Source organism: Styela clava, chromosome 15 (genome assembly GCF_964204865.1).
Source record: "Styela clava chromosome 15, kaStyClav1.hap1.2, whole genome shotgun sequence".
Taxonomy (NCBI): domain Eukaryota; kingdom Metazoa; phylum Chordata; class Ascidiacea; order Stolidobranchia; family Styelidae; genus Styela; species Styela clava.
Window position 1 is genome coordinate 7,385,017 of NC_135264.1, and position 18,635 is coordinate 7,403,651.

The window sequence follows — 18,635 nt, forward strand, 5'->3', positions numbered from 1 at the left end:
CGCCGTTTCATTCGATTTTGCTCTGTTTTCCAACAACTGCAAAATACAAATAGCCGAATAGACTACTACTTTATCGCCTACAACCATACCACGTTGAATGCACCCGTTATCGTTCGATCTCGGAAGTTAAGCAATTTCGGGTTCGGTTAGTACTTGCATGGGTGACCGGCTGGGAATACCGAGTGTCGTAAGCTTTTCGTCGTCGTTTCATTCGATTTTGCTGTGTTTTCTAACAACTGCGAAATACAAATAGCCGAATAGACTACTACTTCATCGCATACAACCATACCACGTTGAATGCTCCCGATCTTGTTCGATCTCGGAAGTTAAGCAATGTCGGGCTTGGTTAGTACTTGCATGGGTGACCGGCTGGGAATACCGAGTGTCGTTGGCTTTTCGTCGCCGTTTCATTTGATTTTGCTCTGTTTTCCAACAACTGCGAAATACAAATAGCCGAATAGACTACTACTTTATCGCCTACGACCATACCACGGTGAATGCACCCGATCTCGTTCGATTTCGGAAGTTAAGCAATATCGGGCTCGGTTAGTACTTGCATGGGTGACCGGCTGGGAATACCGAGTGTCGTAGGCTTTTCGTCGCCGTTTCATTCGATTTTGCTCTGTTTTCCAACAACTGCGAAATACAAATAGCCGAATAGACTACTACTTTATTGCCTACAACCATACCACGTTGAATGCACCCGATCTCGTCGATCTCGGAAGTTAAGCAATGTCGGGTTCGGTTAGTACTTGCATGGGTGACCGGCTGGGAATACCGAGTGTCGTAAGCTTTTCGTCGTCGTTTCATTCGATTTTGCTGTGTTTTCTAACAACTGCGAAATACAAATAGCCGAATAGACTACTACTTCATCGCCTACAACCATACCACGTTGAATGCTCCCGATCTTGTTCGATCTCGGAAGTTAAGCAATGTCGGGCTTGGTTAGTACTTGCATGGGTGACCGGCTGGGAATACCGAGTGTCGTAGGCTTTTCGTCGCCGTTTCATTTGATTTTGCTCTGTTTTCTAACAACTGCGAAATACAAATAGCTGAATAGACTACTACTTTATCGCCTACAACCATACCACGGTGAATGCACCCGATCTCGTTCGATCTCGGAAGTTAAGCAATGTCGGGCTCGGTTAGTACTTGCATGGGTGACCGGCTGGGAATACCGAGTGTCGTAGGCTTTTCCTCGCCGTTTCATTCGATTTTGCTCTGTTTTCCAACAACTGCGAAATACAAATAGCCGAATAGACTACTACTTTATTGCCTACAACCATACCACGTTGAATGCACCCGATCTCGTTCGATCTCGGAAGTTAAGAAATGTCGGGCTCGGTTAGTACTTGCATGGGTGACCGGCTGGGAATACCGAGTGTCGTAGGCTTTTCGTCGCCGTTTCATTCGATTTTGCTCTGTTTTCCAACAACTGCGAAATACAAATAGCCGAATAGACTACTTCTTTTTTGCCTACAACCATACCACGTTGAATGCACCCGATCTCGTCGATCTCGGAAGTTAAGCAATGTCGGGTTCGGTTAGTACTTGCATGGGTGACCGGCTGGGAATACCGAGTGTCGTAAGCTTTTCGTCGTCGTTTCATTCGATTTTGCTGTGTTTTCTAACAACTGCGAAATACAAATAGCCGAATAGACTACTACTTCATCGCCTACAACCATACCACGTTGAATACTCCCGATCTTGTTCGATCTCGGAAGTTAAGCAATGTCGGGCTTGGTTAGTACTTGCATGGGTGACCGGCTGGGAATACCGAGTGTCGTAGGCTTTTCGTCGCCGTTTCATTTGATTTTGCTCTGTTTTCTAACAACTGCGAAATACAAATAGCCGAATAGACTACTACTTTATCGCCTACAACCATACCACGTTGAATGCACCCGATCTCGTTCGATCTAGGAAGCTAAGCAATGTCGGGCTCGGTTATGACTTGCATGGGTGACCGGCTGGGAATACCGAGTGTCGTAGGCTTTTCCTCGCCGTTTCATTCGATTTTACTCTGTTTTCCAACAACTGCGAAATACAAATAGCCGAATAGACTACTACTTTATTGCCTACAACCATACCACGTTGAATGCACCCGATCTCGTTCGATCTCGGAAGTTAAGAAATGTCGGGCTCGGTTAGTACTTGCATGGGTGACCGGCTGGGAAATCCGAGTGTCGTAGGCTTTTTTTTCGTCGCCGTTCCATTCGTTTTTTCTCTGTTTTCTAACAACTGCAAAATACAAATAGCAGAACAGACTACTACTTTATCGACTACAACCATACCACGTTGAATGCACCCGATCTCGTTCGATCTCGGAAGTTAAGCAATGTCGGGCTCGGTTAGTACTTGCATGGGTGACCGGCTGGGAATACCGAGTGTCGTAGGCTTTTCGTCGCCGCTTCATTCGATTTTGCTCTGTTTTCCAACAACTGCAAAATACAAATAGCCGAATAGACTACTACTTTATCGCCTACAACCATACCACGTTGAATGCACCCGATCTTGTTCGATCTCGGAAGTTAAGCAATGTCGGGCTCGGTTAGTACTTGCATGGGTGACCGGCTGGGAATATCGAGTGTCGTAGGCTTTTCGTCGCCGTTTCAATCGATTTTGCTCTGTTTTCCAACAACTGCGAAATACAAATAGCCGAATAGACTACTACTTTATCGCCTACAACCATACCACGTTGAATGCACCCGATCTCGTTCGATCTCGGAAGTTAAGCAATGTCGGGCTCGGTTAGTACTTGCATGGGTGACCGGCTGCGAATACCGAGTGTCGTAGGCTTTTCGTCGCCGTTTCATTCGATTTTGCTCTGTTTTCCAACAACTGCGAAATACAAATAGCCGAATAGACTACTACTTTATCGCCTACAACCATACCCCGTTTAGTACTTGCATGGGTGACCGGCTGGGAATACCGAGTGTCGTAGGCTTCTCGTCGCCGTTTCATTCGATTTTGCTCTAGCGAAATACAAATAGCCGAATAGACTACTACTTTATCGCCTACAACCATACCACGTTGAATGCACCCGATCTCGTTCGATCTCGGAAGTTAAGCAATGTCGGGCTCGGTTAGTACTTGCATGGGTGACCGGCTGGGAATACCGAGTGTCGTAGGCTTTTTGTCGCCGTTTCATTCGATTTTGCTCTGTTTTCCAACAACTGCAAAATACAAATAGCCGAATAGACTACTACTTTATCGCCTACAACCATACCACGTTGAATGCACCCGTTATCGTTCGATCTCGGAAGTTAAGCAATTTCGGGTTCGGTTAGTACTTGCATGGGTGACCGGCTGGGAATACCGAGTGTCGTAAGCTTTTCGTCGTCGTTTCATTCGATTTTGCTGTGTTTTCTAACAACTGCGAAATACAAATAGCCGAATAGACTACTACTTCATCGCATACAACCATACCACGTTGAATGCTCCCGATCTTGTTCGATCTCGGAAGTTAAGCAATGTCGGGCTTGGTTAGTACTTGCATGGGTGACCGGCTGGGAATACCGAGTGTCGTTGGCTTTTCGTCGCCGTTTCATTTGATTTTGCTCTGTTTTCCAACAACTGCGAAATACAAATAGCCGAATAGACTACTACTTTATCGCCTACGACCATACCACGGTGAATGCACCCGATCTCGTTCGATTTCGGAAGTTAAGCAATATCGGGCTCGGTTAGTACTTGCATGGGTGACCGGCTGGGAATACCGAGTGTCGTAGGCTTTTCGTCGCCGTTTCATTCGATTTTGCTCTGTTTTCCAACAACTGCGAAATACAAATAGCCGAATAGACTACTACTTTATTGCCTACAACCATACCACGTTGAATGCACCCGATCTCGTCGATCTCGGAAGTTAAGCAATGTCGGGTTCGGTTAGTACTTGCATGGGTGACCGGCTGGGAATACCGAGTGTCGTAAGCTTTTCGTCGTCGTTTCATTCGATTTTGCTGTCTTTTCTAACAACTGCGAAATACAAATAGCCGAATAGACTACTACTTCATCGCCTACAACCATACCACGTTGAATGCTCCCGATCTTGTTCGATCTCGGAAGTTAAGCAATGTCGGGCTTGGTTAGTACTTGCATGGGTGACCGGCTGGGAATACCGAGTGTCGTAGGCTTTTCGTCGCCGTTTCATTTGATTTTGCTCTGTTTTCTAACAACTGCGAAATACAAATAGCCGAATAGACTACTACTTTATCGCCTACAACCATACCACGGTGAATGCACCCGATCTCGTTCGATCTCGGAAGTTAAGCAATGTCGGGCTCGGTTAGTACTTGCATGGGTGACCGGCTGGGAATACCGAGTGTCGTAGGCTTTTCGTCGCCGCTTCATTCGATTTTGCTCTGTTTTCCAACAACTGCAAAATACAAATAGCCGAATAGACTACTACTTTATCGCCTACAACCATACCACGTTGAATGCACCCGATCTTGTTCGATCTCGGAAGTTAAGCAATGTCGGGCTCGGTTAGTACTTGCATGGGTGACCGGCTGGGAATATCGAGTGTCGTAGGCTTTTCGTCGCCGTTTCAATCGATTTTGCTCTGTTTTCCAACAACTGCGAAATACAAATAGCCGAATAGACTACTACTTTATCGCCTACAACCATACCACGTTGAATGCACCCGATCTCGTTCGATCTCGGAAGTTAAGCAATGTCGGGCTCGGTTAGTACTTGCATGGGTGACCGGCTGCGAATACCGAGTGTCGTAGGCTTTTCGTCGCCGTTTCATTCGATTTTGCTCTGTTTTCCAACAACTGCGAAATACAAATAGCCGAATAGACTACTACTTTATCGCCTACAACCATACCCCGTTTAGTACTTGCATGGGTGACCGGCTGGGAATACCGAGTGTCGTAGGCTTCTCGTCGCCGTTTCATTCGATTTTGCTCTAGCGAAATACAAATAGCCGAATAGACTACTACTTTATCGCCTACAACCATACCACGTTGAATGCACCCGATCTCGTTCGATCTCGGAAGTTAAGCAATGTCGGGCTCGGTTAGTACTTGCATGGGTGACCGGCTGGGAATACCGAGTGTCGTAGGCTTTTTGTCGCCGTTTCATTCGATTTTGCTCTGTTTTCCAACAACTGCAAAATACAAATAGCCGAATAGACTACTACTTTATCGCCTACAACCATACCACGTTGAATGCACCCGTTATCGTTCGATCTCGGAAGTTAAGCAATGTCGGGTTCGGTTAGTACTTGCATGGGTGACCGGCTGGGAATACCGAGTGTCGTAAGCTTTTCGTCGTCGTTTCATTCGATTTTGCTGTGTTTTCTAACAACTGCGAAATACAAATAGCCGAATAGACTACTACTTCATCGCATACAACCATACCACGTTGAATGCTCCCGATCTTGTTCGATCTCGGAAGTTAAGCAATGTCGGGCTTGGTTAGTACTTGCATGGGTGACCGGCTGGGAATACCGAGTGTCGTAGGCTTTTCGTCGCCGTTTCATTCGATTTTGCTCTGTTTTCCAACAACTGCGAAATACAAATAGCCGAATAGACTACAACTTTATCGCCTACGACCATACCACGGTGAATGCACCCGATCTCGTTCGATTTCGGAAGTTAAGCAATGTCGGGCTCGGTTAGTACTTGCATGGGTGACCGGCTGGGAATACCGAGTGTCGTAGGCTTTTCGTCGCCGTTTCATTCGATTTTGCTCTGTTTTCCAACAACTGCGAAATACAAATAGCCGAATAGACTACTACTTTATTGCCTACAACCATACCACGTTGAATGCACCCGATCTCGTCGATCTCGGAAGTTAAGCAATGTCGGGTTCGGTTAGTACTTGCATGGGTGACCGGCTGGGAATACCGAGTGTCGTAAGCTTTTCGTCGTCGTTTCATTCGATTTTGCTGTGTTTTCTAACAACTGCGAAATACAAATAGCCGAATAGACTACTACTTCATCGCCTACAACCATACCACGTTGAATGCTCCCGATCTTGTTCGATCTCGGAAGTTAAGCAATGTCGGGCTTGGTTAGTACTTGCATGGGTGACCGGCTGGGAATACCGAGTGTCGTTGGCTTTTCGTCGCCGTTTCATTTGATTTTGCTCTGTTTTCTAACAACTGCGAAATACAAATAGCCGAATAGACTACTACTTTATCGCCTACAACCATACCACGGTGAATGCACCCGATCTCGTTCGATCTCGGAAGTTAAGCAATGTCGGGCTCGGTTAGTACTTGCATGGGTGACCGGCTGGGAATACCGAGTGTCGTAGGCTTTTCCTCGCCGTTTCATTCGATTTTGCTCTGTTTTCCAACAACTGCGAAATACAAATAGCCGAATAGACTACTACTTTATTGCCTACAACCATACCACGTTGAATGCACCCGATCTCGTTCGATCTCGGAAGTTAAGAAATGTCGGGCTCGGTTAGTACTTGCATGGGTGACCGGCTGGGAATACCGAGTGTCGTAGGCTTTTTTTTCGTCGCCGTTCCATTCGTTTTTTCTCTGTTTTCTAACAACTGCAAAATACAAATAGCAGAACAGACTACTACTTTATTGACTACAACCATACCACGTTGAATGCACCCGATCTCGTTCGATCTCGGAAGTTAAGCAATGTAGGGCTCGGTTAGTACTTGCATTGGTGACCGGCTGGGAATACCGAGTGTCGTAGGCTTTTCGTCGCCGCTTCATTCGATTTTGCTCTGTTTTCCAACAACTGCAAAATACAAATAGCCGAATAGACTACTACTTTATCGCCTACGACCATACCACGTTGAATGCACCCGATCTCGTTCGATCTCGGAAGTTAAGCAATGTCGGGCTCGGTTAGTACTTGCATGGGTGACCGGCTGGGAATATCGAGTGTCGTAGGCTTTTCGTCGCCGTTTCATTCGATTTTGCTCTGTTTTCCAACAACTGCGAAATACAAATAGCCGAATAGACTACTACTTTATCGCCTACAACCATATCACGTTGAATGCACCCGATATCGTTCGATCTCGGAAGTTAAGCAATGTCGGGCTCGGTTAGTACTTGCATGGGTGACCGGCTGCGAATACCGAGTGTCGTAGGCTTTTCGTCGCCGTTTCATTCGATTTTGCTCTGTTTTCCAACAACTGCGAAATACAAATAGCCGAATAGACTACTACTTTATCGCCTACAACCATACCACGTTGAATGCACCCGATCTCGTTCGATCTCGGAAGTTAAGCAATGTCGGGCTCGGTTAGTACTTGCATGGGTGACCGGCTGGGAATACCGAGTGTCGTAGGCTTTTTGTCGCCGTTTCATTCGATTTTGCTCTGTTTTCCAACAACTGCGAAATACAAATAGCCGAATAGACTACTACTTTATCGCCTACAACCATACCCCGTTTAGTACTTGCATGGGTGACCGGCTGGGAATACCGAGTGTCGTAGGCTTCTCGTCGCCGTTTCATTCGATTTTGCTCTGTTTTCCAACAAATGCGAAATACAAATAGCCGAATAGACTACTACTTTATCGCCTACAACCATACCACGTTGAATGCACCCGATCTCGTTCGATCTCGGAAGTTAAGCAATGTCGGGCTCGGTTAGTACTTGCATGGGTGACCGGCTGGGAATACCGAGTGTCGTAGGCTTTTTGTCGCCGTTTCATTCGATTTTGCTCTGTTTTCCAACAACTGCGAAATACAAATAGCCGAATAGACTACTACTTTATCGCCTACAACCATACCACGTTGAATGCACCCGTTATCGTTCGATCTCGGAAGTTAAGCAATGTCTGGCTCGGTTAATACTTGCATGGGTGACCGGCTGGGAATACCAAGTGTCGTAGGCTTTTCGTCGCCGTTTCATTCGATTTTGCTCTGTTTTCCAACAACTGCGAAATACAAATAGCCGAATAGACTACAACTTTATCGCCTACAACCATACCACGTTGAATGCACCCGTTATCGTTCGATCTCGGAAGTTAAGCAATGTCTGGCTCGGTTAATACTTGCATGGGTGACCGGCTGGGAATACCGAGTGTCGTAGGCTTTTCGTCGCCGTTTCATTCGATTTTGCTCTGTTTTCCAACAACTGCGAAATACAAATAGCCGAATAGACTACTACTTTATCGCCTACAACCATACCACGTTGAATGCACCCGTTATCGTTCGATCTCGGAAGTTAAGCAATGTCTGGCTCGTTTAATACTTGCATGGGTGACCGGCTGGGAATACCGAGTGTCGTAGGCTTTTCGTCGCCGTTTCATTCGATTTTGCTCTGTTTTCCAACAACTGCGAAATACAAATAGCCGAATAGACTACTACTTTATTGCCTACAACCATACCACGTTGAATGCACCCGATCTCGTCGATCTCGGAAGTTAAGCAATGTCGGGTTCGGTTAGTACTTGCATGGGTGACCGGCTGGGAATACCGAGTGTCGTAAGCTTTTCGTCGTCGTTTCATTCGATTTTGCTGTGTTTTCTAACAACTGCGAAATACAAATAGCCGAATAGAGTACTACTTCATCGCCTACAACCATACCACGTTGAATGCTCCCGATCTTGTTCGATCTCGGAAGTTAAGCAATGTCGGGCTTGGTTAGTACTTGCATGGGTGACCGGCTGGGAATACCGAGTGTCGTAGGCTTTTCGTCGCCGTTTCATTTGATTTTGCTCTGTTTTCTAACAACTGCGAAATACAAATTGCCGAATAGACTACTACTTTATCGCCTACAACCATACCACGGTGAATGCACCCGATCTCGTTCGATCTCGGAAGTTAAGCAATGTCGGGCTCGGTTAGTACTTGCATGGGTGACCGGCTGGGAATACCGAGTGTCGTAGGCTTTTCCTCGCCGTTTCATTCGATTTTGCTCTGTTTTCCAACAACTGCGAAATACAAATAGCCGAATAGACTACTACTTTATTGCCTACAACCATACCACGTTGAATGCACCCGATCTCGTTCGATCTCGGAAGTTAAGAAATGTCGGGCTCGGTTAGTACTTGCATGGGTGGCCGGCTGGGAATACCGAGTGTCGTAGGCTTTTTTTTCGTCGCCGTTCCATTCGTTTTTTCTCTGTTTTCTAACAACTGCAAAATACAAATAGCAGAACAGACTACTACTTTATCGACTACAACCATACCACGTTGAATGCACCCGATCTCGTTCGATCTCGGAAGTTAAGCAATGTAGGGCATGGTTAGTACTTGCATGGGTGACCGGCTGGGAATACCGAGTGTCGTAGGCTTTTCGTCGCCGCTTCATTCGATTTTGCTCTGTTTTCCAACAACTGCAAAATACAAATAGCCGAATAGACTACTACTTTATCGCCTACGACCATACCACGTTGAATGCACCCGATCTCGTTCGATCTCGGAAGTTAAGCAATGTCGGGCTCGGTTAGTACTTGCATGGGTGACCGGCTGGGAATATCGAGTGTCGTAGGCTTTTCGTCGCCGTTTCATTCGATTTTGCTCTGTTTTCCAACAACTGCGAAATACAAATAGCCGAATAGACTACTACTTTATCGCCTACAATCATACCACGTTGAATGCACCCGATATCGTTCGATCTCGGAAGTTAAGCAATGTCGGGCTCGGTTAGTACTTGCATGGGTGACCGGCTGCGAATACCGAGTGTCGTAGGATTTTCGTCGCCGTTTCATTCGATTTTGCTCTGTTTTCCAACAACTGCGAAATACAAATAGCCGAATAGACTACTACTTTATCGCCAACAACCATACCACGTTGAATGCACCCGATCTCGTTCGATCTCGGAAGTTAAGCAATGTCGGGCTCGGTTAGTACTTGCATGGGTGACTGGCTGGGAATACCGAGTGTCGTAGGCTTTTTGTCGCCGTTTCATTCGATTTTGCTCTGTTTTCCAACAACTGCAAAATACAAATAGCCGAATAGACTACTACTTTATCGCCTACAACCATACCCCGTTTAGTACTTGCATGGGTGACCGGCTGGGAATACCGAGTGTCGTAGGCTTCTCGTCGCCGTTTCATTCGATTTTGCTCTGTTTTCCAACAAATGCGAAATACAAATAGCCGAATAGACTACTACTTTATCGCCTACAACCATACCACGTTGAATGCACCCGATCTCGTTCGATCTCGGAAGTTAAGCAATGTCGGGCTCGGTTAGTACTTGCATGGGTGACCGGCTGGGAATACCGAGTGTCGTAGGCTTTTTGTCGCCGTTTCATTCGATTTTGCTCTGTTTTCCAACAACTGCGAAATACAAATAGCCGAATAGACTACTACTTTATCGCCTACAACCATACCACGTTGAATGCACCCGTTATCGTTCGATCTCGGAAGTTAAGCAATGTCTGGCTCGGTTAATACTTGCATGGGTGACCGGCTGGGAATACCGAGTGTCGTAGGCTTTTCGTCGCCGTTTCATTCGATTTTGCTCTGTTTTCCAACAACTGCGAAATACAAATAGCCGAATAGACTACTACTTTATCGCCTACAACCATACCACGTTGAATGCACCCGATCTCGTTCGATCTCGGAAGTTAAGCAATGTCGTGCTTGGTTAGTACTTGCACGGGTGACCGGCTGGGAATACCGAGTGTCGTAGGCTTTTCGTCGCCGTTTCATTCGATTTTGCTCTGTTTTCCAACAACTGCGAAATACAAATAGCCGAATAGACTACTACTTTATTGCCTACAACCATACCACGTTCAATGCACCCGATCTCGTTCGATCTCGGAAGTTAAGCAATGTCGGGCTCGGTTAGTACTTGCATGGGTGACCGGCTGGGAATACCGAGTGTCGTAGGCCTTTTGTCGCCGTTTCATTCGAATTTGCTCTGTTTTCCAACAACTGCAAAATACAAATAGCCGAATAGACTACTACTTTATCGCCTACAACCATACCACGTTGAATGCACCCGATCTCGTTCGATCTCGGAAGTTAAGCAATGTCGGGCTCGGTTAGTACTTGCATGGGTGACCGGCTGGGAATACCGAGTGTAGTAGGCTTTTCGTCGCCGTTTCATTCGATTTTGCTCTGTTTTCCAACAACTGCGAAATACAAATAGCCGAATAGACTACTACTTTATCGCCTACAATCATACCACGTTGAATGCACCCGATATCGTTCGATCTCGGAAGTTAAGCAATGTCGGGCTCGGTTAGTACTTGCATGGGTGACCGGCTGCGAATACCGAGTGTCGTAGGATTTTCGTCGCCGTTTCATTCGATTTTGCTCTGTTTTCCAACAACTGCGAAATACAAATAGCCGAATAGACTACTACTTTATCGCCAACAACCATACCACGTTGAATGCACCCGATCTCGTTCGATCTCGGAAGTTAAGCAATGTCGGGCTCGGTTAGTACTTGCATGGGTGACTGGCTGGGAATACCGAGTGTCGTAGGCTTTTTGTCGCCGTTTCATTCGATTTTGCTCTGTTTTCCAACAACTGCAAAATACAAATAGCCGAATAGACTACTACTTTATCGCCTACAACCATACCCCGTTTAGTACTTGCATGGGTGACCGGCTGGGAATACCGAGTGTCGTAGGCTTCTCGTCGCCGTTTCATTCGATTTTGCTCTGTTTTCCAACAAATGCGAAATACAAATAGCCGAAAAGACTACTACTTTATCGCCTACAACCATACCACGTTGAATGCACCCGATCTCGTTCGATCTCGGAAGTTAAGCAATGTCGGGCTCGGTTAGTACTTGCATGGGTGACCGGCTGGGAATACCGAGTGTCGTAGGCTTTTTGTCGCCGTTTCATTCGATTTTGCTCTGTTTTCCAACAACTGCGAAATACAAATAGCCGAATAGACTACTACTTTATCGCCTACAACCATACCACGTTGAATGCACCCGTTATCGTTCGATCTCGGAAGTTAAGCAATGTCTGGCTCGGTTAATACTTGCATGGGTGACCGGCTGGGAATACCGAGTGTCGTAGGCTTTTCGTCGCCGTTTCATTCGATTTTGCTCTGTTTTCCAACAACTGCGAAATACAAATAGCCGAATAGACTACTACTTTATCGCCTACAACCATACCACGTTGAATGCACCCGATCTCGTTCGATCTCGGAAGTTAAGCAATGTCGTGCTTGGTTAGTACTTGCACGGGTGACCGGCTGGGAATACCGAGTGTCGTAGGCTTTTCGTCGCCGTTTCATTCGATTTTGCTCTGTTTTCCAACAACTGCGAAATACAAATAGCCGAATAGACTACTACTTTATTGCCTACAACCATACCACGTTGAATGCACCCGATCTCGTTCGATCTCGGAAGTTAAGCAATGTCGGGCTCGGTTAGTACTTGCATGGGTGACCGGCTGGGAATACCGAGTGTCGTAGGCCTTTTGTCGCCGTTTCATTCGAATTTGCTCTGTTTTCCAACAACTGCAAAATACAAATAGCCGAATAGACTACTACTTTATCGCCTACAACCATACCACGTTGAATGCACCCGATCTCGTTCGATCTCGGAAGTTAAGCAATGTCGGGCTCGGTTAGTACTTGCATGGGTGACCGGCTGGGAATACCGAGTGTAGTAGGCTTTTCGTCGCCGTTTCATTCGATTTTGCTCTGTTTTCCAACAACTGCGAAATACAAATAGCCGAATAGACTACTACTTTATCGCCTACAATCATACCACGTTGAATGCACCCGATATCGTTCGATCTCGGAAGTTAAGCAATGTCGGGCTCGGTTAGTACTTGCATGGGTGACCGGCTGCGAATACCGAGTGTCGTAGGATTTTCGTCGCCGTTTCATTCGATTTTGCTCTGTTTTCCAACAACTGCGAAATACAAATAGCCGAATAGACTACTACTTTATCGCCAACAACCATACCACGTTGAATGCACCCGATCTCGTTCGATCTCGGAAGTTAAGCAATGTCGGGCTCGGTTAGTACTTGCATGGGTGACTGGCTGGGAATACCGAGTGTCGTAGGCTTTTTGTCGCCGTTTCATTCGATTTTGCTCTGTTTTCCAACAACTGCAAAATACAAATAGCCGAATAGACTACTACTTTATCGCCTACAACCATACCCCGTTTAGTACTTGCATGGGTGACCGGCTGGGAATACCGAGTGTCGTAGGCTTCTCGTCGCCGTTTCATTCGATTTTGCTCTGTTTTCCAACAAATGCGAAATACAAATAGCCGAAAAGACTACTACTTTATCGCCTACAACCATACCACGTTGAATGCACCCGATCTCGTTCGATCTCGGAAGTTAAGCAATGTCGGGCTCGGTTAGTACTTGCATGGGTGACCGGCTGGGAATACCGAGTGTCGTAGGCTTTTTGTCGCCGTTTCATTCGATTTTGCTCTGTTTTCCAACAACTGCGAAATACAAATAGCCGAATAGACTACTACTTTATCGCCTACAACCATACCACGTTGAATGCACCCGTTATCGTTCGATCTCGGAAGTTAAGCAATGTCTGGCTCGGTTAATACTTGCATGGGTGACCGGCTGGGAATACCGAGTGTCGTAGGCTTTTCGTCGCCGTTTCATTCGATTTTGCTCTGTTTTCCAACAACTGCGAAATACAAATAGCCGAATAGACTACTACTTTATCGCCTACAACCATACCACGTTGAATGCACCCGATCTCGTTCGATCTCGGAAGTTAAGCAATGTCGTGCTTGGTTAGTACTTGCACGGGTGACCGGCTGGGAATACCGAGTGTCGTAGGCTTTTCGTCGCCGTTTCATTCGATTTTGCTCTGTTTTCCAACAACTGCGAAATACAAATAGCCGAATAGACTACTACTTTATTACCTACAACCATACCACGTTGAATGCACCCGATCTCGTTCGATCTCGGAAGTTAAGCAATGTCGGGCTCGGTTAGTACTTGCATGGGTGACCGGCTGGGAATACCGAGTGTCGTAGGCCTTTTGTCGCCGTTTCATTCGAATTTGCTCTGTTTTCCAACAACTGCAAAATACAAATAGCCGAATAGACTACTACTTTATCGCCTACAACCATACCACGTTGAATGCACCCGATCTCGTTCGATCTCGGAAGTTAAGCAATGTCGGGCTCGGTTAGTACTTGCATGGGTGACCGGCTGGGAATACCGAGTGTAGTAGGCTTTTCGTCGCCGTTTCATTCGATTTTGCTCTGTTTTCCAACAACTGCGAAAAACAAATAGCCGAATAGACTACTACTTTATCGCCTACAACCATACCACGTTGAATGCACCCGATCTCGTTCGATCTCGGAAGTTAAGCAATGTCGGGCTCGGTTAGTACTTGCATTTGTGACCGGCTGGGTATACCGAGTGTCGTAGGCTTTTCGTCGCCGTTTCATTCGATTTTGCTCTGTTTTCCAACAACTGCGAAATACAAATAGCCGAATAGACTACTACTTTATCGCCTACAACCATACCACGTTGAATGCACCCGATCTCGTTCGATCTCGGAAGTTAAGCAATGTCGGGCTCCGTTAGTACTTGCATGGGTGACCGGCTGGGAATACCGAGTGTCGTAAGCTTTTCGTCGTCGTTTCATTCGATTTTGCTGTGTTTTCCAACAACTGCGAAATACAAATAGCCGAATAGACTACAACTTTATCGCCTACAACCATACCACGTTGAATGCACCCGTTATCGTTCGATCTCGGAAGTTAAGCAATGTCTGGCTCGGTTAATACTTGCATGGGTGACCGGCTGGGAATACCGAGTGTCGTAGGCTTTTCGTCGCCGTTTCATTCGATTTTGCTCTGTTTTCCAACAACTGCGAAATACAAATAGCCGAATAGACTACTACTTTATCGCCTACAACCATACCACGTTGAATGCACCCGTTATCGTTCGATCTCGGAAGTTAAGCAATGTCTGGCTCGGTTAATACTTGCATGGGTGACCGGCTGGGAATACCGAGTGTCGTAGGCTTTTCGTCGCCGTTTCATTCGATTTTGCTCTGTTTTCCAACAACTGCGAAATACAAATAGCCGAATAGACTACTACTTTATTGCCTACAACCATACCACGTTGAATGCACCCGATCTCGTCGATCTCGGAAGTTAAGCAATGTCGGGTTCGGTTAGTACTTGCATGGGTGACCGGCTGGGAATACCGAGTGTCGTAAGCTTTTCGTCGTCGTTTCATTCGATTTTGCTGTGTTTTCTAACAACTGCGAAATACAAATAGCCGAATAGACTACTACTTCATCGCCTACAACCATACCACGTTGAATGCTCCCGATCTTGTTCGATCTCGGAAGTTAAGCAATGTCGGGCTTGGTTAGTACTTGCATGGGTGACCGGCTGGGAATACCGAGTGTCGTAGGCTTTTCGTCGCCGTTTCATTTGATTTTGCTCTGTTTTCTAACAACTGCAAAATACAAATTGCCGAATAGACTACTACTTTATCGCCTACAACCATACCACGGTGAATGCACCCGATCTCGTTCGATCTCGGAAGTTAAGCAATGTCGGGCTCGGTTAGTACTTGCATGGGTGACCGGCTGGGAATACCGAGTGTCGTAGGCTTTTCCTCGCCGTTTCATTCGATTTTGCTCTGTTTTCCAACAACTGCGAAATACAAATAGCCGAATAGACTACTACTTTATTGCCTACAACCATACCACGTTGAATGCACCCGATCTCGTTCGATCTCGGAAGTTAAGAAATGTCGGGCTCGGTTAGTACTTGCATGGGTGACCGGCTGGGAATACCGAGTGTCGTAGGCTTTTTTTTCGTCGCCGTTCCATTCGTTTTTTCTCTGTTTTCTAACAACTGCAAAATACAAATAGCAGAACAGACTACTACTTTATCGACTACAACCATACCACGTTGAATGCACCCGATCTCGTTCGATCTCGGAAGTTAAGCAATGTAGGGCTCGGTTAGTACTTGCATGGGTGACCGGCTGGGAATACCGAGTGTCGTAGGCTTTTCGTCGCCGCTTCATTCGATTTTGCTCTGTTTTCCAACAACTGCAAAATACAAATAGCCGAATAGACTACTACTTTATCGCCTACGACCATACCACGTTGAATGCACCCGATCTCGTTCGATCTCGGAAGTTAAGCAATGTCGGGCTCGGTTAGTACTTGCATGGGTGACCGGCTGGGAATATCGAGTGTCGTAGGCTTTTCGTCGCCGTTTCATTCGATTTTGCTCTGTTTTCCAACAACTGCGAAATACAAATAGCCGAATAGACTACTACTTTATCGCCTACAATCATACCACGTTGAATGCACCCGATATCGTTCGATCTCGGAAGTTAAGCAATGTCGGGCTCGGTTAGTACTTGCATGGGTGACCGGCTGCGAATACCGAGTGTCGTAGGCTTTTCGTCGCCGTTTCATTCGATTTTGCTCTGTTTTCCAACAACTGCGAAATACAAATAGCCGAATAGACTACTACTTTATCGCCAACAACCATACCACGTTGAATGCACCCGATCTCGTTCGATCTCGGAAGTTAAGCAATGTCGGGCTCGGTTAGTACTTGCATGGGTGACTGGCTGGGAATACCGAGTGTCGTAGGCTTTTTGTCGCCGTTTCATTCGATTTTGCTCTGTTTTCCAACAACTGCGAAATACAAATAGCCGAATAGACTACTACTTTATCGCCTACAACCATACCCCGTTTAGTACTTGCATGGGTGACCGGCTGGGAATACCGAGTGTCGTAGGCTTCTCGTCGCCGTTTCATTCGATTTTGCTCTGTTTTCCAACAAATGCGAAATACAAATAGCCGAATAGACTACTACTTTATCGCCTACAACCATACCACGTTGAATGCACCCGATCTCGTTCGATCTCGGAAGTTAAGCAATGTCGGGCTCGGTTAGTACTTGCATGGGTGACCGGCTGGGAATACCGAGTGTCGTAGGCTTTTTGTCGCCGTTTCATTCGATTTTGCTCTGTTTTCCAACAACTGCGAAATACAAATAGCCGAATAGACTACTACTTTATCGCCTACAACCATACCACGTTGAATGCACCCGTTATCGTTCGATCTCGGAAGTTAAGCAATGTCTGGCTCGGTTAATACTTGCATGGGTGACCGGCTGGGAATACCGAGTGTCGTAGGCTTTTCGTCGCCGTTTCATTCGATTTTGCTCTGTTTTCCAACAACTGCGAAATACAAATAGCCGAATAGACTACTACTTTATCGCCTACAACCATACCACGTTGAATGCACCCGATCTCGTTCGATCTCGGAAGTTAAGCAATGTCGTGCTCGGTTAGTACTTGCACGGGTGACCGGCTGGGAATACCGAGTGTCGTAGGCTTTTCGTCGCCGTTTCATTCGATTTTGCTCTGTTTTCCAACAACTGCGAAATACAAATAGCCGAATAGACTAATACTTTATTGCCTACAACCATACCACGTTGAATGCACCCGATCTCGTTCGATCTCGGAAGTTAAGCAATGTCGGGCTCGGTTAGTACTTGCATGGGTGACCGGCTGGGAATACCGAGTGTCGTAGGCCTTTTGTCGCCGTTTCATTCGATTTTGCTCTGTTTTCCAACAACTGCAAAATACAAATAGCCGAATAGACTACTACTTTATCGCCTACAACCATACCACGTTGAATGCACCCGATCTCGTTCGATCTTGGAAGTTAAGCAATGTCGGGCTCGGTTAGTACTTGCATGGGTGACCGGCTGGGAATACCGAGTGTCGTAGGCTTTTCGTCGCCGTTTCATTCGATTTTGCTCTGTTTTCCAACAACTACGAAATACAAATAGCCGAATAGACTACTACTTTATCGCCTACAACCATACCACGTTGAATGCACCCGATCTCGTTCGATCTCGGAAGTTAAGCAATGTCGGGCTCGGTTAGTACTTGCATTTGTGACCGGCTGGGAATACCGAGTGTCGTAGGCTTTTCGTCGCCGTTTCATTCGATTTTGCTCTGTTTTCCAACAACTGCGAAATACAAATAGCCGAATAGACTACTACTTTATCGCCTACAACCATACCACGTTGAATGCACCCGATCTCGTTCGATCTCGGAAGTTAAGCAATGTCGGGCTCGGTTAGTACTTGCATGGGTGACCGGCTGGGAATACCGAGTGTCGTAGGCTTTTCGTCGTCGTTTCATTCGATTTTGCTGTGTTTTCTAACAACTGCGAAATACAAATAGCCGAATAGACTACTACTTCATCGCCTACAACCATACCACGTTGAATGCTCCCGATCTTGTTCGATCTCGGAAGTTAAGCAATGTCGGGCTTGGTTAGTACTTGCATGGGTGACCGGCTGGGAATACCGAGTGTCGTAGGCTTTTCGTCGCCGTTTCATTTGATTTTGCTCTGTTTTCTAACAACTGCGAAATACAAATAGCCGAATAGACTACTACTTTATCGCCTACAACCATACCACGGTGAATGCACCCGATCTCGTTCGATCTCGGAAGTTAAGCAATGTCGGGCTCGGTTAGTACTTGCATGGGTGACCGGCTGGGAATACCGAGTGTCGTAGGCTTTTCCTCGCCGTTTCATTCGATTTTGCTCTGTTTTCCAACAACTGCGAAATACAAATAGCCGAATAGACTACTACTTTATTGCCTACAACCATACCACGTTGAATGCACCCGATCTCGTTCGATCTCGGAAGTTAAGAAATGTCGGGCTCGGTTTGTACTTGCATGGGTGACCGGCTGGGAATACCGAGTGTCGTAGGCTTTTTTTTCGTCGCCGTTCCAT

At 46.4% G+C, this 18,635-nt stretch overlaps 59 non-coding genes and 29 pseudogenes across 59 annotated transcripts; all 88 read left to right on the plus strand.

The window, feature by feature from the left end:
• The first annotated feature begins 75 nt into the window (after positions 1-75).
• Positions 76-194, plus strand: LOC144412933 (5S ribosomal RNA; annotated as a pseudogene).
• Positions 195-275: 81 nt separating this feature from the next.
• LOC144418010 (5S ribosomal RNA) lies at positions 276-394 on the plus strand (annotated as a pseudogene).
• Positions 395-475: 81 nt separating this feature from the next.
• LOC144416945 (5S ribosomal RNA) lies at positions 476-594 on the plus strand. Its single transcript, XR_013472837.1, has one exon. It is a non-coding gene; the product is annotated as a 5S ribosomal RNA (ribosomal RNA).
• Positions 595-675: 81 nt separating this feature from the next.
• On the plus strand, positions 676-793 carry LOC144418112 (5S ribosomal RNA; annotated as a pseudogene).
• Positions 794-874: 81 nt separating this feature from the next.
• LOC144416396 (5S ribosomal RNA) lies at positions 875-993 on the plus strand. Its single transcript, XR_013472289.1, has one exon. It is a non-coding gene; the product is annotated as a 5S ribosomal RNA (ribosomal RNA).
• Positions 994-1,074: 81 nt separating this feature from the next.
• LOC144415647 (5S ribosomal RNA) lies at positions 1,075-1,193 on the plus strand. The gene has a single exon (XR_013471539.1). It is a non-coding gene; the product is annotated as a 5S ribosomal RNA (ribosomal RNA).
• An 81-nt stretch (positions 1,194-1,274) lies between these two features.
• On the plus strand, positions 1,275-1,393 carry LOC144415963 (5S ribosomal RNA). The gene has a single exon (XR_013471857.1). It is a non-coding gene; the product is annotated as a 5S ribosomal RNA (ribosomal RNA).
• An 81-nt stretch (positions 1,394-1,474) lies between these two features.
• Positions 1,475-1,592, plus strand: LOC144418113 (5S ribosomal RNA; annotated as a pseudogene).
• Positions 1,593-1,673: 81 nt separating this feature from the next.
• On the plus strand, positions 1,674-1,792 carry LOC144416556 (5S ribosomal RNA). Its single transcript, XR_013472449.1, has one exon. It is a non-coding gene; the product is annotated as a 5S ribosomal RNA (ribosomal RNA).
• Positions 1,793-1,873: 81 nt separating this feature from the next.
• LOC144412495 (5S ribosomal RNA) lies at positions 1,874-1,992 on the plus strand (annotated as a pseudogene).
• An 81-nt stretch (positions 1,993-2,073) lies between these two features.
• On the plus strand, positions 2,074-2,192 carry LOC144416264 (5S ribosomal RNA). The gene has a single exon (XR_013472157.1). It is a non-coding gene; the product is annotated as a 5S ribosomal RNA (ribosomal RNA).
• Positions 2,193-2,277: 85 nt separating this feature from the next.
• On the plus strand, positions 2,278-2,396 carry LOC144415222 (5S ribosomal RNA). The gene has a single exon (XR_013471114.1). It is a non-coding gene; the product is annotated as a 5S ribosomal RNA (ribosomal RNA).
• Positions 2,397-2,477: 81 nt separating this feature from the next.
• On the plus strand, positions 2,478-2,596 carry LOC144416661 (5S ribosomal RNA). Its single transcript, XR_013472554.1, has one exon. It is a non-coding gene; the product is annotated as a 5S ribosomal RNA (ribosomal RNA).
• An 81-nt stretch (positions 2,597-2,677) lies between these two features.
• Positions 2,678-2,796, plus strand: LOC144414960 (5S ribosomal RNA). Its single transcript, XR_013470852.1, has one exon. It is a non-coding gene; the product is annotated as a 5S ribosomal RNA (ribosomal RNA).
• A 216-nt stretch (positions 2,797-3,012) lies between these two features.
• On the plus strand, positions 3,013-3,131 carry LOC144417054 (5S ribosomal RNA). Its single transcript, XR_013472946.1, has one exon. It is a non-coding gene; the product is annotated as a 5S ribosomal RNA (ribosomal RNA).
• An 81-nt stretch (positions 3,132-3,212) lies between these two features.
• On the plus strand, positions 3,213-3,331 carry LOC144412934 (5S ribosomal RNA; annotated as a pseudogene).
• An 81-nt stretch (positions 3,332-3,412) lies between these two features.
• LOC144418011 (5S ribosomal RNA) lies at positions 3,413-3,531 on the plus strand (annotated as a pseudogene).
• Positions 3,532-3,612: 81 nt separating this feature from the next.
• Positions 3,613-3,731, plus strand: LOC144416946 (5S ribosomal RNA). The gene has a single exon (XR_013472838.1). It is a non-coding gene; the product is annotated as a 5S ribosomal RNA (ribosomal RNA).
• An 81-nt stretch (positions 3,732-3,812) lies between these two features.
• On the plus strand, positions 3,813-3,930 carry LOC144418114 (5S ribosomal RNA; annotated as a pseudogene).
• Positions 3,931-4,011: 81 nt separating this feature from the next.
• Positions 4,012-4,130, plus strand: LOC144416398 (5S ribosomal RNA). Its single transcript, XR_013472291.1, has one exon. It is a non-coding gene; the product is annotated as a 5S ribosomal RNA (ribosomal RNA).
• An 81-nt stretch (positions 4,131-4,211) lies between these two features.
• On the plus strand, positions 4,212-4,330 carry LOC144415648 (5S ribosomal RNA). Its single transcript, XR_013471540.1, has one exon. It is a non-coding gene; the product is annotated as a 5S ribosomal RNA (ribosomal RNA).
• An 81-nt stretch (positions 4,331-4,411) lies between these two features.
• Positions 4,412-4,530, plus strand: LOC144416662 (5S ribosomal RNA). The gene has a single exon (XR_013472555.1). It is a non-coding gene; the product is annotated as a 5S ribosomal RNA (ribosomal RNA).
• Positions 4,531-4,611: 81 nt separating this feature from the next.
• LOC144414961 (5S ribosomal RNA) lies at positions 4,612-4,730 on the plus strand. The gene has a single exon (XR_013470853.1). It is a non-coding gene; the product is annotated as a 5S ribosomal RNA (ribosomal RNA).
• A 216-nt stretch (positions 4,731-4,946) lies between these two features.
• LOC144417065 (5S ribosomal RNA) lies at positions 4,947-5,065 on the plus strand. The gene has a single exon (XR_013472958.1). It is a non-coding gene; the product is annotated as a 5S ribosomal RNA (ribosomal RNA).
• An 81-nt stretch (positions 5,066-5,146) lies between these two features.
• LOC144412452 (5S ribosomal RNA) lies at positions 5,147-5,265 on the plus strand (annotated as a pseudogene).
• Positions 5,266-5,346: 81 nt separating this feature from the next.
• Positions 5,347-5,465, plus strand: LOC144417418 (5S ribosomal RNA). Its single transcript, XR_013473311.1, has one exon. It is a non-coding gene; the product is annotated as a 5S ribosomal RNA (ribosomal RNA).
• An 81-nt stretch (positions 5,466-5,546) lies between these two features.
• On the plus strand, positions 5,547-5,665 carry LOC144415060 (5S ribosomal RNA). The gene has a single exon (XR_013470952.1). It is a non-coding gene; the product is annotated as a 5S ribosomal RNA (ribosomal RNA).
• Positions 5,666-5,746: 81 nt separating this feature from the next.
• LOC144418115 (5S ribosomal RNA) lies at positions 5,747-5,864 on the plus strand (annotated as a pseudogene).
• Positions 5,865-5,945: 81 nt separating this feature from the next.
• Positions 5,946-6,064, plus strand: LOC144417309 (5S ribosomal RNA). Its single transcript, XR_013473203.1, has one exon. It is a non-coding gene; the product is annotated as a 5S ribosomal RNA (ribosomal RNA).
• An 81-nt stretch (positions 6,065-6,145) lies between these two features.
• Positions 6,146-6,264, plus strand: LOC144415650 (5S ribosomal RNA). The gene has a single exon (XR_013471542.1). It is a non-coding gene; the product is annotated as a 5S ribosomal RNA (ribosomal RNA).
• An 81-nt stretch (positions 6,265-6,345) lies between these two features.
• LOC144415964 (5S ribosomal RNA) lies at positions 6,346-6,464 on the plus strand. The gene has a single exon (XR_013471858.1). It is a non-coding gene; the product is annotated as a 5S ribosomal RNA (ribosomal RNA).
• An 85-nt stretch (positions 6,465-6,549) lies between these two features.
• On the plus strand, positions 6,550-6,668 carry LOC144417358 (5S ribosomal RNA). The gene has a single exon (XR_013473251.1). It is a non-coding gene; the product is annotated as a 5S ribosomal RNA (ribosomal RNA).
• Positions 6,669-6,749: 81 nt separating this feature from the next.
• Positions 6,750-6,868, plus strand: LOC144415912 (5S ribosomal RNA). The gene has a single exon (XR_013471806.1). It is a non-coding gene; the product is annotated as a 5S ribosomal RNA (ribosomal RNA).
• Positions 6,869-6,949: 81 nt separating this feature from the next.
• LOC144418028 (5S ribosomal RNA) lies at positions 6,950-7,068 on the plus strand (annotated as a pseudogene).
• An 81-nt stretch (positions 7,069-7,149) lies between these two features.
• Positions 7,150-7,268, plus strand: LOC144417076 (5S ribosomal RNA). The gene has a single exon (XR_013472969.1). It is a non-coding gene; the product is annotated as a 5S ribosomal RNA (ribosomal RNA).
• Positions 7,269-7,497: 229 nt separating this feature from the next.
• LOC144417087 (5S ribosomal RNA) lies at positions 7,498-7,616 on the plus strand. Its single transcript, XR_013472980.1, has one exon. It is a non-coding gene; the product is annotated as a 5S ribosomal RNA (ribosomal RNA).
• Positions 7,617-7,697: 81 nt separating this feature from the next.
• Positions 7,698-7,816, plus strand: LOC144412653 (5S ribosomal RNA; annotated as a pseudogene).
• An 81-nt stretch (positions 7,817-7,897) lies between these two features.
• LOC144412801 (5S ribosomal RNA) lies at positions 7,898-8,016 on the plus strand (annotated as a pseudogene).
• Positions 8,017-8,097: 81 nt separating this feature from the next.
• Positions 8,098-8,216, plus strand: LOC144412957 (5S ribosomal RNA; annotated as a pseudogene).
• An 81-nt stretch (positions 8,217-8,297) lies between these two features.
• LOC144418116 (5S ribosomal RNA) lies at positions 8,298-8,415 on the plus strand (annotated as a pseudogene).
• An 81-nt stretch (positions 8,416-8,496) lies between these two features.
• LOC144416399 (5S ribosomal RNA) lies at positions 8,497-8,615 on the plus strand. The gene has a single exon (XR_013472292.1). It is a non-coding gene; the product is annotated as a 5S ribosomal RNA (ribosomal RNA).
• Positions 8,616-8,696: 81 nt separating this feature from the next.
• Positions 8,697-8,815, plus strand: LOC144415651 (5S ribosomal RNA). The gene has a single exon (XR_013471543.1). It is a non-coding gene; the product is annotated as a 5S ribosomal RNA (ribosomal RNA).
• An 81-nt stretch (positions 8,816-8,896) lies between these two features.
• Positions 8,897-9,015, plus strand: LOC144417031 (5S ribosomal RNA). Its single transcript, XR_013472923.1, has one exon. It is a non-coding gene; the product is annotated as a 5S ribosomal RNA (ribosomal RNA).
• Positions 9,016-9,100: 85 nt separating this feature from the next.
• LOC144416529 (5S ribosomal RNA) lies at positions 9,101-9,219 on the plus strand. The gene has a single exon (XR_013472422.1). It is a non-coding gene; the product is annotated as a 5S ribosomal RNA (ribosomal RNA).
• Positions 9,220-9,300: 81 nt separating this feature from the next.
• On the plus strand, positions 9,301-9,419 carry LOC144416023 (5S ribosomal RNA). The gene has a single exon (XR_013471917.1). It is a non-coding gene; the product is annotated as a 5S ribosomal RNA (ribosomal RNA).
• An 81-nt stretch (positions 9,420-9,500) lies between these two features.
• On the plus strand, positions 9,501-9,619 carry LOC144418269 (5S ribosomal RNA; annotated as a pseudogene).
• An 81-nt stretch (positions 9,620-9,700) lies between these two features.
• On the plus strand, positions 9,701-9,819 carry LOC144416621 (5S ribosomal RNA). The gene has a single exon (XR_013472514.1). It is a non-coding gene; the product is annotated as a 5S ribosomal RNA (ribosomal RNA).
• Positions 9,820-10,048: 229 nt separating this feature from the next.
• Positions 10,049-10,167, plus strand: LOC144417098 (5S ribosomal RNA). The gene has a single exon (XR_013472991.1). It is a non-coding gene; the product is annotated as a 5S ribosomal RNA (ribosomal RNA).
• Positions 10,168-10,248: 81 nt separating this feature from the next.
• Positions 10,249-10,367, plus strand: LOC144412802 (5S ribosomal RNA; annotated as a pseudogene).
• An 81-nt stretch (positions 10,368-10,448) lies between these two features.
• Positions 10,449-10,567, plus strand: LOC144417287 (5S ribosomal RNA). The gene has a single exon (XR_013473180.1). It is a non-coding gene; the product is annotated as a 5S ribosomal RNA (ribosomal RNA).
• Positions 10,568-10,648: 81 nt separating this feature from the next.
• On the plus strand, positions 10,649-10,767 carry LOC144415611 (5S ribosomal RNA). The gene has a single exon (XR_013471503.1). It is a non-coding gene; the product is annotated as a 5S ribosomal RNA (ribosomal RNA).
• Positions 10,768-10,848: 81 nt separating this feature from the next.
• On the plus strand, positions 10,849-10,967 carry LOC144414456 (5S ribosomal RNA). The gene has a single exon (XR_013470346.1). It is a non-coding gene; the product is annotated as a 5S ribosomal RNA (ribosomal RNA).
• An 81-nt stretch (positions 10,968-11,048) lies between these two features.
• LOC144418270 (5S ribosomal RNA) lies at positions 11,049-11,167 on the plus strand (annotated as a pseudogene).
• Positions 11,168-11,248: 81 nt separating this feature from the next.
• Positions 11,249-11,367, plus strand: LOC144416622 (5S ribosomal RNA). Its single transcript, XR_013472515.1, has one exon. It is a non-coding gene; the product is annotated as a 5S ribosomal RNA (ribosomal RNA).
• A 229-nt stretch (positions 11,368-11,596) lies between these two features.
• Positions 11,597-11,715, plus strand: LOC144417109 (5S ribosomal RNA). Its single transcript, XR_013473002.1, has one exon. It is a non-coding gene; the product is annotated as a 5S ribosomal RNA (ribosomal RNA).
• An 81-nt stretch (positions 11,716-11,796) lies between these two features.
• Positions 11,797-11,915, plus strand: LOC144412803 (5S ribosomal RNA; annotated as a pseudogene).
• An 81-nt stretch (positions 11,916-11,996) lies between these two features.
• On the plus strand, positions 11,997-12,115 carry LOC144417288 (5S ribosomal RNA). Its single transcript, XR_013473181.1, has one exon. It is a non-coding gene; the product is annotated as a 5S ribosomal RNA (ribosomal RNA).
• Positions 12,116-12,196: 81 nt separating this feature from the next.
• Positions 12,197-12,315, plus strand: LOC144414970 (5S ribosomal RNA). Its single transcript, XR_013470862.1, has one exon. It is a non-coding gene; the product is annotated as a 5S ribosomal RNA (ribosomal RNA).
• Positions 12,316-12,396: 81 nt separating this feature from the next.
• Positions 12,397-12,515, plus strand: LOC144414457 (5S ribosomal RNA). Its single transcript, XR_013470347.1, has one exon. It is a non-coding gene; the product is annotated as a 5S ribosomal RNA (ribosomal RNA).
• Positions 12,516-12,596: 81 nt separating this feature from the next.
• Positions 12,597-12,715, plus strand: LOC144418271 (5S ribosomal RNA; annotated as a pseudogene).
• Positions 12,716-12,796: 81 nt separating this feature from the next.
• Positions 12,797-12,915, plus strand: LOC144416623 (5S ribosomal RNA). The gene has a single exon (XR_013472516.1). It is a non-coding gene; the product is annotated as a 5S ribosomal RNA (ribosomal RNA).
• Positions 12,916-13,144: 229 nt separating this feature from the next.
• LOC144417120 (5S ribosomal RNA) lies at positions 13,145-13,263 on the plus strand. Its single transcript, XR_013473013.1, has one exon. It is a non-coding gene; the product is annotated as a 5S ribosomal RNA (ribosomal RNA).
• Positions 13,264-13,344: 81 nt separating this feature from the next.
• On the plus strand, positions 13,345-13,463 carry LOC144412805 (5S ribosomal RNA; annotated as a pseudogene).
• Positions 13,464-13,544: 81 nt separating this feature from the next.
• On the plus strand, positions 13,545-13,663 carry LOC144417290 (5S ribosomal RNA). The gene has a single exon (XR_013473183.1). It is a non-coding gene; the product is annotated as a 5S ribosomal RNA (ribosomal RNA).
• Positions 13,664-13,744: 81 nt separating this feature from the next.
• Positions 13,745-13,863, plus strand: LOC144414910 (5S ribosomal RNA). Its single transcript, XR_013470801.1, has one exon. It is a non-coding gene; the product is annotated as a 5S ribosomal RNA (ribosomal RNA).
• An 81-nt stretch (positions 13,864-13,944) lies between these two features.
• Positions 13,945-14,063, plus strand: LOC144414458 (5S ribosomal RNA). The gene has a single exon (XR_013470348.1). It is a non-coding gene; the product is annotated as a 5S ribosomal RNA (ribosomal RNA).
• Positions 14,064-14,144: 81 nt separating this feature from the next.
• Positions 14,145-14,263, plus strand: LOC144412168 (5S ribosomal RNA; annotated as a pseudogene).
• Positions 14,264-14,344: 81 nt separating this feature from the next.
• LOC144417687 (5S ribosomal RNA) lies at positions 14,345-14,463 on the plus strand (annotated as a pseudogene).
• An 81-nt stretch (positions 14,464-14,544) lies between these two features.
• On the plus strand, positions 14,545-14,663 carry LOC144412806 (5S ribosomal RNA; annotated as a pseudogene).
• An 81-nt stretch (positions 14,664-14,744) lies between these two features.
• LOC144412807 (5S ribosomal RNA) lies at positions 14,745-14,863 on the plus strand (annotated as a pseudogene).
• An 81-nt stretch (positions 14,864-14,944) lies between these two features.
• On the plus strand, positions 14,945-15,062 carry LOC144418117 (5S ribosomal RNA; annotated as a pseudogene).
• An 81-nt stretch (positions 15,063-15,143) lies between these two features.
• LOC144416400 (5S ribosomal RNA) lies at positions 15,144-15,262 on the plus strand. The gene has a single exon (XR_013472293.1). It is a non-coding gene; the product is annotated as a 5S ribosomal RNA (ribosomal RNA).
• An 81-nt stretch (positions 15,263-15,343) lies between these two features.
• Positions 15,344-15,462, plus strand: LOC144415652 (5S ribosomal RNA). Its single transcript, XR_013471544.1, has one exon. It is a non-coding gene; the product is annotated as a 5S ribosomal RNA (ribosomal RNA).
• Positions 15,463-15,543: 81 nt separating this feature from the next.
• On the plus strand, positions 15,544-15,662 carry LOC144415965 (5S ribosomal RNA). Its single transcript, XR_013471859.1, has one exon. It is a non-coding gene; the product is annotated as a 5S ribosomal RNA (ribosomal RNA).
• An 85-nt stretch (positions 15,663-15,747) lies between these two features.
• LOC144414911 (5S ribosomal RNA) lies at positions 15,748-15,866 on the plus strand. Its single transcript, XR_013470802.1, has one exon. It is a non-coding gene; the product is annotated as a 5S ribosomal RNA (ribosomal RNA).
• Positions 15,867-15,947: 81 nt separating this feature from the next.
• LOC144416134 (5S ribosomal RNA) lies at positions 15,948-16,066 on the plus strand. The gene has a single exon (XR_013472028.1). It is a non-coding gene; the product is annotated as a 5S ribosomal RNA (ribosomal RNA).
• An 81-nt stretch (positions 16,067-16,147) lies between these two features.
• LOC144417660 (5S ribosomal RNA) lies at positions 16,148-16,266 on the plus strand (annotated as a pseudogene).
• An 81-nt stretch (positions 16,267-16,347) lies between these two features.
• Positions 16,348-16,466, plus strand: LOC144416624 (5S ribosomal RNA). Its single transcript, XR_013472517.1, has one exon. It is a non-coding gene; the product is annotated as a 5S ribosomal RNA (ribosomal RNA).
• Positions 16,467-16,695: 229 nt separating this feature from the next.
• On the plus strand, positions 16,696-16,814 carry LOC144417131 (5S ribosomal RNA). Its single transcript, XR_013473024.1, has one exon. It is a non-coding gene; the product is annotated as a 5S ribosomal RNA (ribosomal RNA).
• Positions 16,815-16,895: 81 nt separating this feature from the next.
• Positions 16,896-17,014, plus strand: LOC144412808 (5S ribosomal RNA; annotated as a pseudogene).
• An 81-nt stretch (positions 17,015-17,095) lies between these two features.
• LOC144417436 (5S ribosomal RNA) lies at positions 17,096-17,214 on the plus strand. Its single transcript, XR_013473329.1, has one exon. It is a non-coding gene; the product is annotated as a 5S ribosomal RNA (ribosomal RNA).
• An 81-nt stretch (positions 17,215-17,295) lies between these two features.
• Positions 17,296-17,414, plus strand: LOC144414981 (5S ribosomal RNA). Its single transcript, XR_013470873.1, has one exon. It is a non-coding gene; the product is annotated as a 5S ribosomal RNA (ribosomal RNA).
• Positions 17,415-17,495: 81 nt separating this feature from the next.
• Positions 17,496-17,614, plus strand: LOC144415594 (5S ribosomal RNA). The gene has a single exon (XR_013471486.1). It is a non-coding gene; the product is annotated as a 5S ribosomal RNA (ribosomal RNA).
• Positions 17,615-17,695: 81 nt separating this feature from the next.
• LOC144418053 (5S ribosomal RNA) lies at positions 17,696-17,814 on the plus strand (annotated as a pseudogene).
• Positions 17,815-17,895: 81 nt separating this feature from the next.
• Positions 17,896-18,014, plus strand: LOC144417143 (5S ribosomal RNA). Its single transcript, XR_013473036.1, has one exon. It is a non-coding gene; the product is annotated as a 5S ribosomal RNA (ribosomal RNA).
• An 81-nt stretch (positions 18,015-18,095) lies between these two features.
• LOC144416401 (5S ribosomal RNA) lies at positions 18,096-18,214 on the plus strand. Its single transcript, XR_013472294.1, has one exon. It is a non-coding gene; the product is annotated as a 5S ribosomal RNA (ribosomal RNA).
• Positions 18,215-18,295: 81 nt separating this feature from the next.
• LOC144415653 (5S ribosomal RNA) lies at positions 18,296-18,414 on the plus strand. The gene has a single exon (XR_013471545.1). It is a non-coding gene; the product is annotated as a 5S ribosomal RNA (ribosomal RNA).
• Positions 18,415-18,495: 81 nt separating this feature from the next.
• On the plus strand, positions 18,496-18,614 carry LOC144416957 (5S ribosomal RNA). Its single transcript, XR_013472849.1, has one exon. It is a non-coding gene; the product is annotated as a 5S ribosomal RNA (ribosomal RNA).
• Positions 18,615-18,635: the final 21 nt, after the last annotated feature.